General features: G+C 40.1%; 1 pseudogene; it reads right to left on the reverse strand.

Annotated features, from left to right (window-relative positions):
* Positions 1-12,804: 12,804 nt before the first annotated feature.
* LOC110192255 (lysoplasmalogenase TMEM86B pseudogene) lies at positions 12,805-13,965 on the reverse strand (annotated as a pseudogene).
* Between the last annotated feature and the right edge of the window lie 7,430 nt (positions 13,966-21,395).

Consider the following 21,395-nt stretch of genomic DNA (forward strand, 5'->3'; position numbering starts at 1 on the left):
ACTTTGTACATCCTGTACAGATCTGGAAACAGTAAAACAAAACAAAAACCAACAACAGCCTGGAAGCAGCCACTGTAGCCCTGTTAATAAGCAAAAGCACAAATCCTTGAAAAAGAGTCTGGAGATTCAGTTTGCTTCCAATAGGGAAAAATATCAGGATGGGCCATTAGCCCAATTACCAGTATTTAGATTGGTTTCACTGGCATTTTTAAAATAAGAACTAGTACTTAATAGTGCTTTAAGGTTTGCAAACTGCTTTATGTGTTATTTCATTTGATCCCCACAACCACATTTTACAGATGAGCAAACTGACAGAGGTTGATTGACTTAGGGTCACATAGCCAGGAAGTGTTTAAGACAGGATTTGAATTCATGTCTTTATGACTCCAAGTCCAATGTTCTATCTACTGCTGCAACCTAGCAGCTTATAATAGGGTAGAATAGGATAGGACAGGATAGGATAGGATAGGATAGGATAGGATAGGATAGGATAGGGTAGGGTAGGGTAGGGTAGAGTAGGTGAGGATAAGATAGGACAAAATGGGATGGGATAGGATTAGGATAGGGATAAGGTAGGGCAGGATAGGTTAGGGTAGAATAGGATAGGATCGGGCAGGGTAGGATAGGAGAAGAGAGGAGAGAGTAGGGTAGGGTAGGGTAGGATGAGATAGGATAGGATAAGATAAGGATAGGGTAGGATAGGATAGGTTATGGGAGGTTGGGATGGGATAGGATAGGTAGAATAAGGAATACCTAGGTTGTAAGCCTGGGGGACTGGGAGGATGGTGGTACTTTCTGGAATCTGCCTTGGCAAGATAAAAAAATGAAACAAGTGAATGATGAGACAGTGGCAGGAGTCATCTATGAAAAGGCAGATGAAGAGGAGGAGAGAAGGAGCTCACAGTGAATGGCCTCATTTTTTTTTCCTGTAAAATAAAGGCAAGGCTCTCACCTGAGAGAGTAGGGGTAGGGGAAGCCATGGGAGGTTTGAGGAGGGATTAAAAGTTTAAAAGAGCCGATATTATGAGTGAGAAAGGGAACTCCTGATGTGAAAACTCTCCCCACCAATGCAGATGGCCAACTTGTGCATAAGTTATTGTCTAAGTTGCTTAAGGCACTGACAGGTTAAATTATTTATCCACAGCCACTTTCACAGGTGAACAAATTTCCAGAAAAAAGGAGGGAGGCGGGGAGAGAGACAGACAGATAGACACAGAAAAAGACAGACAGAGGCAGGGGAAGGAAAGAGAGAGAGAGAGAGACAGAGATAGAGACAGAGAGAGACAGAGAGAGACAGAGAGAGAGAGAGAGAGCAGCTTTACTGAACCAGGAACACTGTATTCTTCTGTGAGGGTTCCAAATTTGCTCTGTCTCTCCATTTTCTCTGTACTTCCTCACAGGCTGGCCAACTCTCCCTTGTCCTGCTGCCTACTCCTGTTCCCAGAACCCCTTGTCAGACAAAATGTTTGCTTAACAGGCCCCGGTCCAGACTAGATCATTCTTTCCATCCCATTGAGCTAGCTGGCCCAAACAACTTTGCCGTCAGCCCCACCACTGCCTTCAGGTCCAAACTTCCAACTTGAAATTTCCTACTCTCCCCTTTCTTTTTTTCCCCCATTGAGTACTAATGATATAGTGAAGAGAGAATTGGATTTGTAGTTGAGACCTATGTTCAAACTGTACTTCTGGGATGACTTTAAGCAATTCATCTTTTTAATTTGAGCCTTAGTTTCCCCATCTTTAAGTGGGCATCTATTGTTTATACTATTCCACCTCATAAGGTTGTTGTTTGGAAAACATTATAAACTATAATGCATTATATTAAACCACAATATAAAAACCATTATAAGTGGTTTCTCTTGAATCCAAGAACAATTTTGTTGTTTCCCTATGACACCAACTTTTACTCAATCAACAGACCAGTGTTTATGTTTCTACCACATGCTCAGCACCATTCTCAATGCTATAGGGGATACAGAACTATTTAATATGGATGTGTCCTGCCCTCAAGAAGGTTACAGTTTAACCATACAAATAAGATTTGTATGAACAACAAGAAAAAATAGAACCACTGGAGAAACTATATTGTTGTTGTTCAGTTGTTTCAGACTCTTTGTGACCCCATTTGGGGTTTTCTTGGCAAAAATACTAGAGTAGTAAGCCATTTCCTTCTCTAGCTCATTTTACAGATGAGGAAACTGAGGCAAACAGGGTTAAGTGACTTGCCCAGGGTCACATAGCTAGTAAATATCTGAGAATAGATTTTTTTTTAACTCAGGAAGAAGAGTCTTCTTGACTCTAGGCCTGGTGCTCTATCCACTGTGCCACCCTGGCTGCCCAAAAATTAAATAGCAAAGTGCTAAATTAGTTTAGACTCTAAATATTGATAGGCATGCAGAGAATGGAGTGATTAGTTTGAGTTAACAGAAGTTGGGAAAGATTTTATGAAGGAAGTAGAACTTGACATGGGTCCTAAAGATGAATAGGGTTTAGATAGGTTACTATTTTTTTAGCTGACTTCTGTCTCAGATACAGGGCATGAGGGTATAAAGTTCTTTGTTTAAGGCATTATGCTTTTTTTTCTCTATTATTCACTTTTATTTATTTATTTTTTTATATATAAATTTATTTATTTTTAGTTTTCAATATTCACTTCCACAAGTTTTTGAGTTCCAAATTTCTCACCCCTCCCCCCACCCCAAGATGGCATGCATTCTGAATACCCCTTCCCCTGGTCTGCCTTCTCTTCTATCTCTCCCCCCTCCCTTCTCTTATCCCCTTCCCCTTCTATTTTCCATTGAAAAGGCAAGCAACTCAATATAGGTTGTACATGTGCAGTTATGCAAAACACTTCCTTAGTAGACATGTTGTGAAAACTCTATTTCCCTTAATCCTACCTGCCCTCCCATTTATTCTATTCTTTCTTTTGACCCTGTCCCTCCTCAGAAGTATTTGCTTCTGATTACCCTCTTTCCCAATCTGCCCTCCTCTCTTGTCCCCTTCTCCCCCTATTTTCCTGTAGGGTAAGACAGATTTTCATACCCAATTGAATGTGTATGTTATTCTCTCCTTAAGCCAAATCCTATGAGAATAAGATTCCCTCATTCCCTCTCACCTTCCCCTGTTTCCCCTCCACTGTGAGAGACTTTTCTGTTTTTTTTTTTGTGAGATAATTTACCCCATTCTACCTCTCCCTTTCTTCTCTGAGTATCATCCTCTCTCATCCCTTAATTTTATTCTCCAGATATGACCCCTTAATCTTCAACTCACCCTGTGCCCTCTATCTATCTATCTATCTACATACATACAATTTTTTCCTTCAACTACCCTAATACTGACAAAGTTCTCATGAGTTACAAATATCATCTTTCCATGCAGGAATGTAAACAGTTCAATCTTAATAAGTCTCTTATGATTTCTCTTTCCTGTTTACCTCTTCATGTTCCACTGGAGTCCTGTATTTGAAAGTCAAATTTTCTATTCAGCTCTGGTCTTTTCATCAGAATGCTTGAAAGTCCTCTATTTCACTGAATGACCATTTTTTCCCCTGAAGGATTATACTCAGTTTTGCTGGTAGGTGATTCTTGGTTGTAATCCTATCTCCTTTGCCCTCTGGAATATTATATTCCATGCCCTGGTCCTTTAATGTAGAAGCTGCTAAATCTTGTGTTATCCTGATTGTGTTTCCACAGTACTTGAATTGTTTCCTTCTGGCAGCTTGTAATATTTTCTCCTTGACCTGGGAACTCTGGAATTTGGCTACAATATTCCTAGGAGTTTTCCTTTGGGGATCTCTTTCAGGAGGAGATCTGTGGATTCTTTCAATTTCTATTTTGCCCTCTGGTTCTATATATCAGGGCAGTTTTCCTTGATAATTTCTTGAAAGATGATGTCTAGGCTCTTTTTTTGATCATGGCTTTCAGATAGTCCAATAATTTTTAAATTCTCTCTCCTGGATCTATTTTCCAGGTCAGTTGTTTTTCCAATGAGATATTTCACATTGTTTTCTAATTTTTCATTCTTTTGGATTTGTTTTACAGTGTCTTGATTTCTCATAAAGTCACTGTCTTCCAATTGCTCTATTCTAATTTTTAAGGAAGTATTTTCTTCAGTAATCTTTTGGACTTCCTTTTCCATTTGGCCAATTTTTCTTTTTAGGGCATTTTTCTCCTCATTGGCTTTTTGGACCTCTTTTGCCATTTGGGTTAGGCTGTTTTTTAAGGTGTTATTTTCTTCAGTATTTTTTGGGTCTCCTTTAGCAAGCTGTTGACTTGTTTTTCATGATTTTCTTGCATCACTCTCATCTCTTCCCAGTTTTTCCTCTACTTCCCTTACTTGCTTCTCAAAATCCCTTTTGAGCTCTTCCAAGGCCTGGGACTGATTCATATTTTTCTTGGAGGCTTTGGATGTAGGAGCTTTGATTTTGTTGTCTTCTTCTGGTTGTATATTTTGATCTTCTTTTTCACCAAAGTAAGATAATATAGTCTGACTCTTTTTGTGCTGCTTGCTCATGATCCCAGCCAATTACTTTGGTTTTAAACTCTTTGTTAAGGTAGGAGTCTGTTTCCAATGTGGAGAGTGTACTGTCCCAAGCTTCAGGGGTTTGTGTAGCTGTTTTCAGAGATACTTGTAGGGACCTGTAAATTTTCAGTTCTTGCAAGGTGGTATGATAAGGGGTGAGGTGTTTACTCCTTTCCTGGCCTGTGACCACAAGTATTCCTTTCTGTCCCCTAACTGTGAGGAGGGGTTCCTCTCCACAGCCACTCCAAGCTCCACCACGCCAGCACTCCTCCTCACCCCAGCACTGCCACCCAGAACTGTGACCCAGATCCACACACGGACGAAGCAAGAGATTCCTGCCTCAGCACTGGCAAAGAGATCCCTGCAGTCCCTCTCTGATCATCCACTGGATTCCCCCTCAGTCTGTGGGCCGGAACCTCAGGAAGCAGCTGTCCCCACCAGGGCCACGCTCTTGGGGAATGGAGTTGAAACCCCGCCTTCCTCTCTGAGCACCGACAGAAACAGACTTTTCCCACTGACCTTCTAAGTTGTCTTTGGCATTGGTGGACTGAGGAGTCTGGAAACCTCCACAGCTGCCCACAATTCAGTCCTCTGAGGCCTGCTCCGGGTTTGTTGCAGCCTGGGGCACCCACTCTACGCTGTGCTCCCAGCCCGGTGCGATACACCTTTCTGATCAATCATCCAGGTTGTCTTGGCCTGGAAATTTGTTTCACTCTGTCTTTTTGTGGGTTCTGCTGCTTCAGAATTTGTTTAGAGTCATTTTTTATGAGTATTTGGAGGGGTTTGGGGGAGAGCTCAAGCAAGTTGCTGCTTTCACTCTGCCATCTTGGCTCTGCCCCCAGCATTATGCTTTTTAAATGAAAAATGGCAAAGAGATATACAAAATGTCTGGACTATTACAATAGCCTTCTAACAGATCTACCATACTCATGACCCTTCCTGCTCTAATCTATTCATCTCTCAGCTGCATAGGTCTGACCATGTCGCACCCACTTCCAATTACCTCTAGAATCAAATGTAAAATCCTGTTTTCCCTTTCCTAGCTTTGTAGTCTTCTTACTCTTTACTCCTCTCTATACAGTCTACGATCTATTTGTTCTGGCTTATTTGTCATTCCTCAAACACAACCCTCTATCTTTCATTTCCTTGCTTATATGCTGGCTCTCACTAGTGTCTGGAATGCTCTGCCCTCCCGCCTCAGTCTTTTAGTTTCTCTGTTTTGACAGACAGGCTAAATCAGGCTGAGGGTAACCAATGGGCCACAAACCTATTGGTGAGTTGGGGGGGGGGTGTCTACCCCAAGGATGTGAAAACTTCCCCCTGCCAAGTGGAATGGTCAGATGTGAACAATTTGTTCCAGTAGGCCAGGAGGGAGGAGGAAGCATGTTCTGTGGAGCACTTAGAGCTTGGTTAGACTTTGAGGACACAAAGGTCATCCACTGCATCCCAAGGTATAGCCAGTCATCTTGACTTTTGTCTTGCCACTGGACTTCAATGACTCTGGAAGAGAGAGTGAGACCTATGATGTCAAGCAACTCTACCTCACTTAAATCCAATTTATGCAAGTCAAGAGATGTCACCCACACTGTCTTACCATTTTTGTGCAAATTTAGAAACATCTCCACTCCAAATGTTGACATGGACTGTTTGTGCCAGATCTGTGGTAGAGCCTTCTGAGCTTGTATTGGTTTGATCAGCCACAGCTGGACTCACTGTACCTTGACCCCAACATAGTGATGCAGTTTTGGTCCTCTTCAAGCATGAACAACAACCAACCAACCACTGGCTTCTTTCAAGACTCAGCTCAGTTCCTACCTTATGCAATAGGCCTTTGTAGGTCCCAGCAGGTGCCAGTACCTTCCCCTCTCAGATTATGTTCCGTCTAGTCTGCACATATCTTGGTTGCACCTAGTTATTTATATGTTATCTCCCCTGTTGTAACATCAGATCTTCAAAGATAGGGACTATTTGTAAATTTTTTTATATTCTTGGTGCTTAGCATGGTTCCTGGCACATAGTAAGTTCTTAATAACTGCTTGTTGACTGATTGACTGCAATGAGAGGTATACATATACATATACATATATATATATATATATATATATATATATATATACACACACACACACACATACATATATATGACAGAAAAAGAACACATTTATAATTTTATGGTTTATAATGTTTTCCTCATAACCTTATGAGGTAGATAGCATAAACATTATAATTTACATTTTAGAGATGAGGAAATTAATTTTCTGAGCATACTTCTAGTAATTACTAGAAGTAGGATTTAAATATAGATATGAATATAAATCTAGTGCTCTTTCCACTATATCACAGAATGCAAAGAAAAGGAGAATAGTCAGTGGCAAGTTGGAGCTTTAAGAACAGGGTTTTAACAACATAGGATTCAGAACTGGGAGGAAACTTTGAAATAATCTATTCACTTCAGTTGATAATGACTACAGCATGAATCAATGGTGTGCTGTGGCTCTGAGTTATCTTTGGCTCTTGTCTTTTCCTTATCTTGCACATCCAGTGGGTTATGTTGCTTCCATTTTGACAACATCTTTCACGAGGTGTGTAGAGTATTCAGGGAGGACTAACACTTCAGCATGAGGGTTGCCAAGCCCTTTTCTGGGCTTTTCCTCTACTCACCACCCGTGGCTCCAAGAAGCTGTAGCATGTACAGCAGCCACTCTCCAGTAAAACCATCTTGGCAGATGGACTAAACCAGATGGAGAATAACCAACAAGCCTCATCCCTATGAGTGAGTCAGGGAGATGTCTACCCCAAGCATGTGAAGACCTCCCCTGGTGGAATGGGCAGATGAGAACAATTTGTTCCAATATCTATGAAAGTGGCTGAAGCAGTACTCGTGGAGTGCTTAGAGGTCGGATGTCAAAGATGCCAAGGTCATCCACTGCATTCTTGGCCGTTGCTGGCTGTCTTGACTTTTCTCATGCCACTGGACTTTGATGACTCTTGAACAGTGAGTAAGGCTGACAACTTTGCTTCACTTAAATCCACTTGTGATATCATTGGTCCTTCTCAAAAAAGGACAAACAACAATCTATCTCATATAGTCTCTCCTCTCTAGTCTCACTGCTATCACTCTAGTACATATATCCTCACAACACTTGCCTGGGTGATTATAGAAGTACACCATGTCACATCCTTCATTGATAGAATAACATTTTTGTGTATGGAGACATAGTTATGTTATTCTCCAACTCAAAAATCTCTAATTGATTATTCTTTCTTACCTAGTAAAGCCCCCAACTCCTTTGTTATTTAAGTCACTCTGAAATCTAAAGCAACCCTGTCTTTCCAACTTTATCTCATATCAAGGGAAGCTTGGGGAAAAGCAGTCACTCCATTATGAAGGTCATGATAGAGAAGAGGAAGAAAGATGGGTATAATCTGACTTATACCCTTAATTTAGGAAGATTAAGTTTCAAAGGATTTAGAGAAAGGATGGATAGGATTCAAAAGCCTAATGTTCTCAAAGTAAGCCAAGAGGACTGTGGAATTCTCAAGAGAAATTCCGAGGACATAAACAAAAATTATTTTGATGAAGAGCCCCTTATAGAAATTAAGGTGACTAACAGGTCAGCTCAGCCAGGCTTAGATTTTTAAAAGACATGAATAGAGGATAAAAGCAAGGGCAAGTGATATAGCAAATGGAAAAAAAAAAAGTAACACAGTCCTTTAAGAATAATGTCAACCGTGCTAAAGCCCACAATATGTTTAGGCTAGAGATGAATTCTAAGAATAAAAAGTATTGTTTTAACAATGTTGAGTGTATGAGTAGAATGAGAAATAAGACAGCAACACTTCCCAGGACATATGATGGGAATGGACAATAGTTCATTCACGCCTTTGTTTCCTTTTTCTATTCCAAGAAAAATGATCTTTAAACATTAAAATGTAGAAAAAAAAGAGGGTTAAGAGGGAATTGAGACCAATGATGTGAAGTGATAATGTTTTAATAATGATAACAATTTATTAATCATTCTAAGTAGCAATACTAGTTTATTATTGCCTTACTCATCATTGGACTCAACTCCTCATCATTCATTTGTTTTTCTTTTGGCACTTAATAAATTATTTTTTGACTGACATTGCCCTTCACAACACTGCACTTATATGTTCTCAAAGAATTCAAGTTTCCAGGTCTGAATGAAATATATCTTAAAATACTCAAGGAACTAACAAATGTGATTGCCAAGCCACTGTTAGTGATCTCTTAAAATGAAGAATGGTAAAAGCCCCAAAGGATGGGAGAGGGCAAATGTACCAATTTTGTTAAAAAAAGAAAGAAAGAAAGAATGGAAAGAAGGAAGGAAGAAAGAAAATGGAGTATGCAAACTATAGGCCAAAGAGTGCAACGTTTTATTCCTGGTAAAATCCTAGAGCACAATGAAAATTCTAGATTAAAAATCCTAGGTAAAATCCTAGACCTCTGAGGTCCCTTCTAATGATTCTGTTAAGGAAGTGTGATTTGTGAGCATTTGAACAGGAAAACAGTGATAACTAAAAGCCAGGCTGTCTTCATCAAGAACAGGTCATGCCAGATTAACCTCATTTCCTCCTCTTTTTTTTTTTTGACAGGGTAGTTAGGCTAATGATAAGCATTAATGCTGTAGTCATAGTATACTTAGATTTCAGCACAGAATTTTTTTTGGGTGGTGGGAGCAGTGGGGAAGACTGTCTGATCCAGTCAATGACTCAGAAATAGACTTTCCAAGTGAAAAAGATTGTAGGCACCATTTCCCAATAACCATTTCAAATAATGAAAGAAGATATTTGCGCAGAGGCAATGCCTTTTCTTCCTTGTGTTTCAGCCAAAGAGAGTCCTAGGACATATACACACCACACCGTGTAATAACCCTACTAGCCTCTCTGGGCCTTCTACAAGTTCAGATTTAGGAAGGCATCACTATAGTTCTGATAAAAATTATGATCGTCTCATATAGTTGAGAAGCACAAGTGTAGGGACAGATGAGTTAGTGGTTCATAGAAGAGCCAGCATTGTTCAGCCAATGACCAGACTAAATTATGATTTCCCCTGTAAAACTAGAAATATGTAAGAATTTGGTGTTTCCCTTATTAGAATGCATTCTTCTGGAAAGTAGGGATTGCTTTGTACTTTAAATTTGTATCCCCGGAGGCTATCACAATATCCGAAACAGAGTAGAAGCTTTTTAAATGCTTATTGATTGATTAATAATTGATATGATTAGCCTGAGCAGAAAGATTTCTGTTGTGAGCAAGGTAACAAGAGTTGTAAATAGATCAGAGTGACCAGGGCTTTATTTCTGTGTGCCAGTATCCAAGGGGCACATTTCTCCCTCAAGGCTACACCCAGACTGTTGGCCCTGCATCATTTAGCAAAAACTCCCCACCCAATTCCTTCCTCACTGTCTACTGATACCCTCCTACCCCCTTCAACTAATATGAATAGTATTAGGATTCATTGACTGTGCTAAAATAAGGGCAGGTGGGGAGTGGAAGGCAGTCTGCAGTCAAATTCTTTGAGAGATGGGACAACTCTACAACCCTTGGGCCTGTCAACACCTGACCCTGGGTGGACTGTCCTCTGAATGCCCCAGGAAGGACTGAATTTGCCCCAAGTTCCAGAATTCCTAGTTATGATTTTGTAAGATAACACCTTCTTCATTTAAAACTGACTTGTCTTTTGAAACAACTTGAGGTGGCGGGGGCAGGTCATATCAGCTGGTTCTTAGATCTCAAATGAAGTGTGGATGTGTACAATGTAATATTGCCTCCATCCCTCAGGGGTGTGTGCTGAGGAACAAGCTTTAACAAAGAGGTAACACCATTATACAGTTAGCCTTCTGCATTGGGGTGCAAGGTCATACTAACCCACCCCATGCCCATTCAGTTCCATCCAAGTTTGGAAACGGTATGCAGAGCTTTAAGATACACAGATCTTAGTTCTCCTGGGGCAGGGTGGTAGAGAACAGCATTGATATTCCCTTTCTCTTCTCATTCTTTTCTCCTGATGTACAGAACATAATTTAATTTAAGAGACACGAGTCAAAAGCAAAAGATGAGTTTTAGTCAACTCCACTTGTGACATACTACATAATTTAAACCCTCTATACCTTGGATATTCTAACCGGAAATTAGAAATAGTAGCTTTCCTTCCCTATTTCATAGGGATGATGTTTATATTAAGAAGGATTGGTAGAAAGCTGGGGATATAGTTGAGGGGAACTCTAGGAAGAAATTTTATCCTTATGTTATAAAAAAAATCATATTAAGTGCATTTTATATACTAGACATGATACCAAAAAAAAAAAAATCCCAACCACACACATAATCCCTGTCCTCAAGAATCTTATAATCTACAGCAGGCATTATTAGCCTGTGTCTGTTAACCTGCTTTAAAAATATTTTTATAATTAAAATTCAAATTCTCCTTTGTAATCTTTTGTATTTTATTTTATGCATTTAAAAAACGTTATTGTGAGAAGTCTGGCTTCACCAGATTGCAAAGGGGCCCTACATGAACACAAAAATGGTTTAAGATCCTCTAATCTTAAATGAAAGGAAATGAAATGAAAGAAAAATCTTAAATGATGGAAAGGGGTATAATGTATATACAAATAGGTATGAAACAGGTCAGAACATAAAGGCGTTGTGGCACATTTGATGGAAAGCCTGCCTTGGAGGCACAGGTGGGTTCAGGGCTGGCCTTTTGATATACACAGGCTATGTGACCCTAGGTAATTTTTTTTTTAGTGTCCAAGGTAACTCTGTAGACTTAAAATTGCTAGAGGCCAGGTGTGGTGGCACACTTCTGTAATTCCTGCTAGTGGTGGGGCTAGGGCTAATGGATTATAGGAGTTCAGAGCTGCGATAGGGCTAGAGCTAATCAGGCATCCACAGTAAGTGTGGCACTAACATGGTGAGCTCTCAGGAGCAGGTCACCAAGATGCCTAAGAAGAAGTGAACTAGTAGAGGTTGGAAAGGAAGTGGGTTGAAGCTTCCATCCACGCACATCAGTTACAGGTCGGCCTAAGAGTGGCTGCTGTACTTTCAGCCTGAGTAAGACAGAGTGAGAAACCTATTCTCGCTGATAGATGATAGACAGATAAACAAACAAAAACAAATGAATATGTAAATAAACAAATAAACAAAAATTGCAAGAAAAGTGTTGTCTTCTATTGGTAGAAGTTCCATACCAAGATTTCTTTACATTGATGGAATAACAGGTCTGGTATAAAAAAAAAAAGGCAGAAAGTGGTAATGGCAAGGGAAAGTACTCTTTTAGCTGGAGGGATCAGGGAAGTCTCCATGGAGAAAGTGGCGCATGAAACAAAAGAAGGATTTCTGTAGGTGAAAATTAAGGGATTGTGTTTGCAGATGCAATAGATGAAAAGCTAGTAATTCAGTTTTAGGCTGACCTCTGGCAATAAAAGAACTGACTGACTATAGATGCAAGAGAAAATTAGTCCTGGCAGTCAAATCAAGCTGTGGAGAAAAGTAAACCTAGGAGACCCAGCTGAAAGACATGGCCCACAAAGTGCTGATCCCAGGAGGAAGAAAAGGCATCAGGGCCCTGCAGTATTGGATGCACTGTTTATCTTGGCTATATATGTTCCTCTATCTTTGCCACACTACCAAAGCACTCAAAATGTGTACCTGCTCTTGATACTCTGTGTATTTGAAAGAGCATACCCTGGGTTTATTGTATAGCTAATGTTCTTACCATGTCATCTTTGTGAGTGTCTTTGCTTTAAGCTAATTGTGTCTACTGGTTACTTCCTAAAAGTAAGCACATTGGTGGGGGCTCATGAGCTATAATTTTAGACATGCAGATCCATAAAATAAAAAACCTGAAGTAGCAGCCACCTCCCAGCGAGCACAACATGAAAAATTATGAGCACTGAATTGAGAAGATATATCAGAGGGAAAGTTTAGAAATAATTAACAGTTCCTAAGAAAATATTTTGGCAACTACTGAGGAAGCAATAGAAAGAATAGTCTAGAATCAGGGAATGAGAAAAATATTGTATGAATCAAAGAGTCAAAAATTGGCTTTGAAAATACATTTGACAAATGGAGGAGCTGCAGGAAGGCAAGCAAAATAATAGACTGTTCATGGCATTACGAACTGATTCAACTATTCTAGAAAGCAATGTGAAAGCAATGCTTAAAAAGTCACATACACATATTATATATTGATATTTGTATATTATATATATATATTTTTTTCATATTTCCAATATCAACTTTAGTAAGGGTCAGGGGAAAGTGGTGGTGCTGCTGATAATGGAGGGACAAGCATCACATCTAGGGACTTAGTGGGCAATGGAGGAGAAGCAGCATTCAAACCAGGAGGATGGTGGGTAATAGAGAAAAGAATCAGAACTGTGTGGGGAGAGAATTGTGGGTAATGAGGGGAAAAAAATTTCAGTCGAGGGGCTCATGGGCAATGTTGGGGGTAGTATTGGAAACAAAAGGATTTTGAGTAAGGACAAAAAAGCATCAGGATGGGACTTGGGGGGACGGTGCAGTTGCAGGTAAGAGAGCAAAAGCATGGGAAAGGGGAGCATTGTGAATAACTGGGAGGCAGGGCAGGAAAAGGATCTGGGAGGGTGTGGGGTGGGCGGCTGCTCCAGAAGGTGATAAGCAGGCAGAAAGGGTCTGGAGAAGAGGCAAGTGCTGAGTTCCAGCTCACTGGTCTGCAGTCTTTGTGAGGAGGACTCGTGGAGCTCAGTCATCTTGGGGGGCCCTGCGCTCCACTGCTGACAGAGCCAGCACGGCTTGGGCAGTGTAGTAGGTGAACATGATGATCATCTGGCTTGCAGGCAGGGGCCAGAAGAAGGTGGTCCAGGCCTTGAGGCCGTGTGAGATGCTGAAGAACAGGCCACTAAGTGCCGCAGATCTCCCTCGGACCAGCGCCCGCCACAGCATCAGACACAGGACAGCCGCATAGACAACCACGGGGAGACTCAACTGGGAAGGGAGGTGAGGCTGCAGGGGTCCAAAGTAGAGGAGAAAGATGACCATCACAGACTTTAGGAAGGCCTGGCGCGTCGGGAGCCAGCCCAGGGCCTTGATGTAGAAGAGATGAGCCAAGGCAGAGGCTACCATACCAACGAGGAAATGGTCAGGCCAGGTGACGAAAATGTCCCCCAAGATGGAGCAGAGGAGACCTAGCCAGATGAATCGGCCATAGGTCCCTGATGGGGCGTTGCTGTGGACAAAGAGAGCCAGAAAGTGGATGGGGAGGCATTTGGCCAGGGCGCTGGTCCAGCTGGGTTCCTGTGAGGGCACCCAGAGGAAGAAGTAAAGGGCGCAGGAGACAAAGAAAGGCACCAGCCTCTGGACCAGCAGGGGATCTAGGGTGGACCTCCTCTCAGGTTCCCTTCCATCAGCCTCCATGTTTGTCCAGATACCCCAAGAATTCTGTGACCTCAGAATTACAGATAGGTTCTAATCATCATGACTACAAGCTTGAACCATTGGAACCATATGTATATTGAAATGTGTGTGTGTGGGGGGGTGTGTATGTATACCTTTTGACCCAAAGATCTCATTGCTAGGCATATATCCCCAGGAGGTCAGAAATGGGGGGAGAGGGGAATTTCTCATGTAACAAAAACATTCATAGCAGTACTTTTTATGTTAGCAGAAAACAAAAAGCAGGTAAAAACTCATCTGTTTGGGCCTGGCTAAACAAATTGTAATGCACAATTGTAATAGGATATTATAGCAATGTAAGAAATGACAAATATGAAGAATTCAAAGAATTGGAAGAAATATATGAACTGATGCATAATAGAGTAAGTAGGCCCAGAATATAGTATATACAACAGTATAACTGGAAAGAAAAAATAAAGAAATTGAATACAGTGCAATTACAATAACCAAGGATAAGAGTTGAGGAAATGCCCTCACACACTATTTCTGCACAGAGATGAAAGATGATGGTTGTGGAAAATTGTAAAGACTCAAAAACAACTGACATGTTGATTAGTCATGCATAATTTGTATCTTTTGTACTCTTTAATTCTTTGTTGCATGGGATGATTTTCTGGGTAGGAAAAAGAGAAGGGATTTATTTAAAATTGAAGGTGATATAAAAACAAAAGATAGCAATTTTGAAAGATCAAAAATACATCTGATTTATGAATATGGCCATCCTTTTAATCATGCTTCCTGGCAACTTTTGCTTCAGTGGCCATCCAATACTAAAGACCCTGCTTATTGATTACATCAATGCTTCATTCAATCTCCTCAGTTAGGGGATCTATTAGCATATTTTCCTTATTAGCCATTAAGTAATTTATTGATACCTGGGCAACTTGGCTTTTAAAGGGATGGTAACAGCATGACTGTTAAGAATCAATCAGAGAGATAAAGGCCTCATTTCTGAAATATATAGAAAACTGAGTCAAATTTATACAAATACAAGTTATTCCCCAATTGATAAATGGTCAAAGGATATAAACAGGCAATTTTCAGATGAAGAAATTAAAGCTATCTATAGTCATATGAAAAAATGCTGCAAATCACTATTGATTAGAGAAATGCAAGTTAAAACATCATCAGGTAATACTCTTCTGTATTTCCCTTAAGCTCTTCCATGGTGAGAAACTAGGATAGGTTTGTAATTTAATTAATTTCAATTTTTTTTTCCATCAATGCTTGTGTATCTTTAGGGTTTCTGTTATGTCCTCAATTCCAGACAATTTGTGATAGATTTGAATGTTTGTACTAAGTTAGAGTTTCCCTCTAAGTACACGATGTTATTGCTAGAGCAAAATCACCTGTTTTTGTTTGTTTTGTTTTGTTTTAGTAAAGATTCTGGTAGCACTGCTTTGAACAGGTTGGATGGAGAAACATGAATGCCGCCTTTAACATTTTAACTGCCAATGGTAACTATGAAATGAATAAGGACATATGCGGTGATGTGTCTGTGTACACGTATATGTACCTGTGTTTGTTTACATATTTGTAAAATAAGCTAATAACACTTGTAGTCCCTGACTCATAGTGTTGTTGTAGGGACCAAATCACATATTATAAATTGCTCTATAAATCTTACCAAATTATGTAAATGTGAACTATGATAGAACTTGACTATAAGTTTCATTAGGGTGAGAACCATGTTTCAATTAACTGTATATTGTCCCCAGCATTTTGACCCATTAAGTACTTAAATGTTTAAAGAATTAAACTACTCTTGGGCAGCTAGGTGGTGCAGTGGATAGAGCACCGGCTGTGAAGTCAGGAGGACCTGAATTCAAATCCAGCCTTTGACCAAACACTTGACACTTACTAGCTGTGTGACCCTGGGCAAGTCATTTAACCCCAATTGCCAAAAAAGAAAAAAAAAGGTCAGAGTCAAAGAATTAAGCTACTCAATAAGGAATGTCCATATTTAGTAGTTTTTGGTAGCTTCAAATCAGGATTCTTTCTATGTCCCCTTTGGTCTCATCTGTCCCTGCTCTGCTCTTCCATTTTGAATCAGTTAAATCAGTCAATAAGCACCACAAAATTCAACATTCTGCTAAATGATGTGGATACAAAGAAAGGCATACACAAAAAATCCCTGCTCTCAAGGAACATGCATTCGAAGGCAACAGATAACATGCAAATATTTAGGTATGTTTAAAATGTATACCAAGCACTTTAAATTAAACAGAAAGAGAAATGCATTGGTACTTGGGATGACCAAGAAAGGCCTTCTGCAGAAGATGGCATTTGAGTTAAGTCTGAAGGAATCTTGGGAAATTGAAAGACAGAGGTAAGAGGGTAGAGTATTTGGGGATGGTCAGCTAGGCAAGCCATAGGCAGAGATGGGGAAAGAAATGTTGTATTTAAGGAACTGGAAGCAGGCCATTGTATCTGGGTCCTAGAGTGGATCAGAGTAAGGTACAGCAAGACCGGGAAGGAGAAATGGGTCAAGGTTGTGAAGGACTCTAAATGCCGAACAGAGCAAGTTGCATTTGATTCTGGGAGTAGTAAGGAGCCATTAGCACTCCTTGAGAAGGAGAATGACATAGATCTATGCTTTTAAAAAAATTGATTGGAAGCTGAATGAAGGATAAATTAGAGAAGATGCTCTATGAGCGTAGATAAGAGAATATATGTGAGAGATAATGTGAAAGTAGAAATGACAAGGTATAGGGTAAATGAGAGGGAAGAGTTGAGGATGGCACAGAGACTGTGGGTCTAGATGCCTCAAACAAAACTGGTGATAGCCTCAATGGTGATACTGAAATTCACAAAGGGGTGGCATTTGGAAGGAAATATATTTAATATTGTTTTGGACTTAGTGATTTAGAAGTGCCTGTGGGATATACAGTTTGAGATGTCTAAGAGGCAGTTGGATATATGTGGGAATCATTTGCATAGAGATGATAATTGAACCTCTAGAAGTTGATGAGGTCACCAGGTAAGCTTGTTGTTTATCCAGTGACATTAATAGGAGACAATGGGTGATATCTTGACTTGCACATAAATTGGGTTTAGGTGAGGCAGAATTATGCAAAATCTTCAGACTCTTCCAGAGTCATTGAAACCCAGTTGCAAGACAAACGTCAAGATGATTGGCGATGGCCAGGATGCAGTAGATGGCCTTGGTGTCTTTGATGTTTGACCAAACTCTAAGCACTCCATAGCACCTGCTTCAGTTGCCTTTATGATTGTTGAACAAACTGTTCTCATCCATCCATTTCACTGAAGGAAGTCTTCACATGCTTGGGGTAGACATCCCCCTAAACTCTCAACCTCGTTTAGCCCATCTGCTGAGATGGTTTTACTGAGATGTGGCCATTGCACATGCTACAGCTTCTTGGAGCCATAGGTCAGAGTTGGGTGACAGGTGGATACCAGAGGTGAATGAGCACCCTGAAAGGGCACAGCAAGTCCTCACATCCGAGGTGCTAATTCTCCCTAAACACCCCATGCACCACACCAGGTATGAAGTCAAAAGAAAATATGTGGTCAAAACAGAAAGGAACCAAGGACAGAATTGTGGGGAACATCCATAGTTAGGAAGCATGAAAGGGAAGAATAAATAATCAATGGTAACTAATGGTCAGATCGTGTGAGAATTTTTCAAGGATGGAGAAGAAATAGGCATGTTTGTAGGAAGCAGAGAAGTAGCCTGTAGATCTGGAAAGAATGAAGATAAGAAAGAGGGTGAGGATGATAGTGCAAACAATCTTATGGAGAAGCCAGGAAGGGGAAAGATCATGGGCACAAGTAGAAAGCTTTGCCTAGGCAAGGGGAAAAGGCTTTAAAAAGAGACAGGTTTTAGGAGAGAGAAGGTTTGGATTCATTGCTATGGAGAGTAAGACAGTAAAATGATTAGGGAAACTGATTAGCAAGCTGAAATGATTGTGCTGTGGCCTAGTGAGGGCCCAGTTGAGATTATATAATAAATTTGGGGTAGATCTAATCAGATTAGTTTCTTTATCTTCTCCAGCTCCATTTAGCAGTACATGAGTAGGAGTGAAGGAAGTAGATGGTGGGAGCAATCCAAAGTTAGGACTTGACAAGACATAATCAAAGCATAGAACATGGGGGCAATGGGTTTAAGTATAATGGTTATAATAGAGTTTAACTGATTCACCAAGCAGTTGAGATAGGGTAGGGGAGAAAATATGTGCAGGGGTGATAGCTTGGGGAACAACTGGGAGTTGGAGGGAATGGAGGTCAGGACAAGGATGAAGAACAGAGGTATGGGTTGTAAGGGATAGGGAAATATGGAATGATGAAAGATTATGATTAGATAAAGGAATTTTGAAGTTCGTTAATATGGAAGTGGAACCCTGTGGATTATTGACAAAGTCAAGAGTGTGACTGTCTGTGTATAGCTGAGGTGGAGGAATAGGTAGTAGAATTGAGGAACTGAGAGGTCAGGGTATCTGACAGGTATTGGGAAGACAGAAATACTGTAGTTAGGCACAGAACTCATTGATGAAAAGAGAATGTCCTAGGGGGTCTACAAATATCAATCATCAGGATTTGGATTGGGTGATAAATTTGGATAGTGTGAATCTCAAAGAAGGAGTGATACTTAGTGAAATGGTGTAGGATAGCCTGGCCTGGAAGTGGCAATGAGGAGCAAGGAGCATTCCAATTCCTCCACCATGACCGAGGAATTTGGGGGGAGGCTATGAGAGACAGCATATAGCTAACACTGGAAAGGGTGGGAGGGAGCCATGTCTCAATGAGAGTTAGAAGATGGAAAGAGTGAGAAAGGTATATGTATAATCTGATTTGGGCAGAACTAATTGAACCTTGTCAAGAACCACCCATCATCCCATACTACACTCAATCCATCTAGATAAATTCTAGGAAAGTTTCCAGGTTCTTACTTCCTTTAAAATACCATGGGAATGTTGATTGTCTCAGAACTATCCTTTGCCAAGATATACTCTCCTCAACAGCCAATTTCTCTACTAGAATACTGTATGAATGCATTTCCAACCAAAGTGTTTAGATATTCCCAATCCATTTGACTCTTGATTTGGTTTACTTTTCTTCAAGGGAACATATCTATGCAAAGCAGAAAGCTCTTTGAAAGGAAAAATTAACAGCTGGGAAAGACATTAGGATCTAAACCTCCTGCCCAGCATAATACCTGCTGTAAATCCTGCACTTAAATTAATTGTTATTTACGTACAAATGATATTTCCCTGTAGGAAAAGAAGCTGTTTATATAAAAGGGGTGTGTGTGTGTGTGTGTGCGTGTGTGTGTGTGTGTGTGTGTGTGTGTGTGTTTAAGACAGAGTACCATAGAATCTTGGCTCTCTGCTGGGATAGATTGCATCATTTTGCTATTGTTTAACTAGGAATTGCCACATTTCAAAGGTTTTTTCTTGAAGATGATTCACTATTGAATCATAATCCTAAAATCTAACACAAGCTATTTTATAACATACCAATGGTTGGTCTGGAATCCAGGCCCTGCACAGAAATGAGAATAGATGTAACTATGTGGTAGTGGTGGTGGAGGAAGTCTTATTAGCCAAATGACGTGTCATGAAAAAGGTAAAACAGACCACAACTCTATTGTTGGTCAATGTGTTAAAAAAGCTTATTGAAGCTATCACACTGGATAAACCCAAGGGTTGTTATTGTTCAGCCTTTGTTTTTGAAAATGACCAATGACATCACAAATAGTAGATAATGGATGATGTCTTGACTTGCATCTGAATTGAAATGAGGAAGAGTTGCGCAAAGCTGTCAGCTTCACTTTCTCTTCCAGAATCATCAAAATCCAGTGGCAAGACAAAAGTCAAGACAACCGGTGATGGCCCAGACTTCAGAAGATGGATTACCTTGGCATTTTTGATATCTGACCAAACTCTAAGCACTAAACTCTAAGCTCTTGCTTCAGCCACCTTCACGGCTGATGGAACAAATTGTTCTTATCTGCCCATTCACCAGGGGAAGTCTTCACATGCTTGGGGTAGACATCCCCCTAATTCCCCAATGGGTTGGAGGGCTGTTGGTTACCCTCAACCTGGTTTAGCCTGTCTGCAGAGACAGTTTACAAGGGTATGGCTGCTGAACATGCTATAGCTTCTTGGAGCCACAGGTGAGAGTTGAATGCTGGGTGGACACAAAAGTTGGATAAACAGCCCTGAAAAGGGCCCAGGAAACCTTCACACTAGCTTCCTTGACTATCCCAAATAAGCTAACCACAAGTGTAGCCATCCAAACAATGTTGCACTTTTCCTTCTTTCTTCCTTTTTCTTTCTTTCTTTTTCCTTCTTTTTCTTTCTTTCTTTCTTTCTTTCTTTCTTTCTTCTTCTTTCTTTCTTTCCTTCTTTCTTTCTTTCCTTCTTTCTTTCTTTCTTTCTTTCTTTCTTTCTTTCTTTCTTTCTTTCTTTCTTTCTTTCTTTCTTTCTTTCTTTCTTTCTTTCTTTCTTTCTTTCTTTCTTTCTTTCTTCCTTCCTTCCTTCCTTCCTTCCTTCCTTCCTTCTTTCTTCTGGTCCAAGTTAGAAAAACTGATTTGATTTTTAAAAGCCTCTGTGAGAAAGGGGAAGTTTTAGCTTAATAAATGTTAGAATTCAATTATGTCGTCATGGAGGGGAGATTATAACTTTTAGTAACACAATACTTGATATAATTTACTTATGCAAAAATCTACATAAATAGATCACAAAAGACATTCAATCACATTAGATTTCTGGAGGCTACATCAAAGATCACCTAAAAGAGGGATCTCTACCCAGTGGATCTTAAAATCTGACTGAGTTGATCCCAGTGAGACTGAGAATCCCATTACTATTAATGCATTATCTTCTCATTCCCTTTGCTCCCTGAATAACCTCCATTTAGTGAATTGAATTGCTAACCTTTCAGCACCATGAGCACCATCATGCCAGGGATCTTAAGAAAAGTAGATTCTCCTCTCTAAAATTAGGATAGTCTCTAATTGAAAAACACTGAAGAAAAGAAGCTTTGGAGAGTTTATTAAATAAGAGGAGGTATTTAGTCTAAGTCCCCCAATTTTTATGCTGCAGCCAGTTCAAACTGGCTTTGATGATTGTTAAATTTTCAGTGTGAGCATTTACACTTTGGAAATCAGCTAATGCTACAAACGTGAGCTGGATTTATTGTTTCATTGGTTGCCCAGACTTTAAAAAGTGATGGAGAAAATGTTAATAAGGCAGATTAAATTTAAAAGTGCATACTGGATACTTTTTTCTTTCTTTCTGGAAAGCCTGTTAAACATCTAGCAGTATGATACTATATGTTTGAAACAGTAGCATTTAAAACTGAGAGTAAAGATAGGGTAGTAGACAGGGCATGGGACTGAGAGTTCAAGGACCTGGGTTCAAATTCTGACTTTGCCATCTGTAAGTACT

This window comes from Phascolarctos cinereus, unplaced genomic scaffold, assembly GCF_003287225.1.
Source record: "Phascolarctos cinereus isolate Bilbo 61053 unplaced genomic scaffold, phaCin_HiC Scaffold_3;HRSCAF=262, whole genome shotgun sequence".
Classification (NCBI taxonomy): domain Eukaryota; kingdom Metazoa; phylum Chordata; class Mammalia; order Diprotodontia; family Phascolarctidae; genus Phascolarctos; species Phascolarctos cinereus.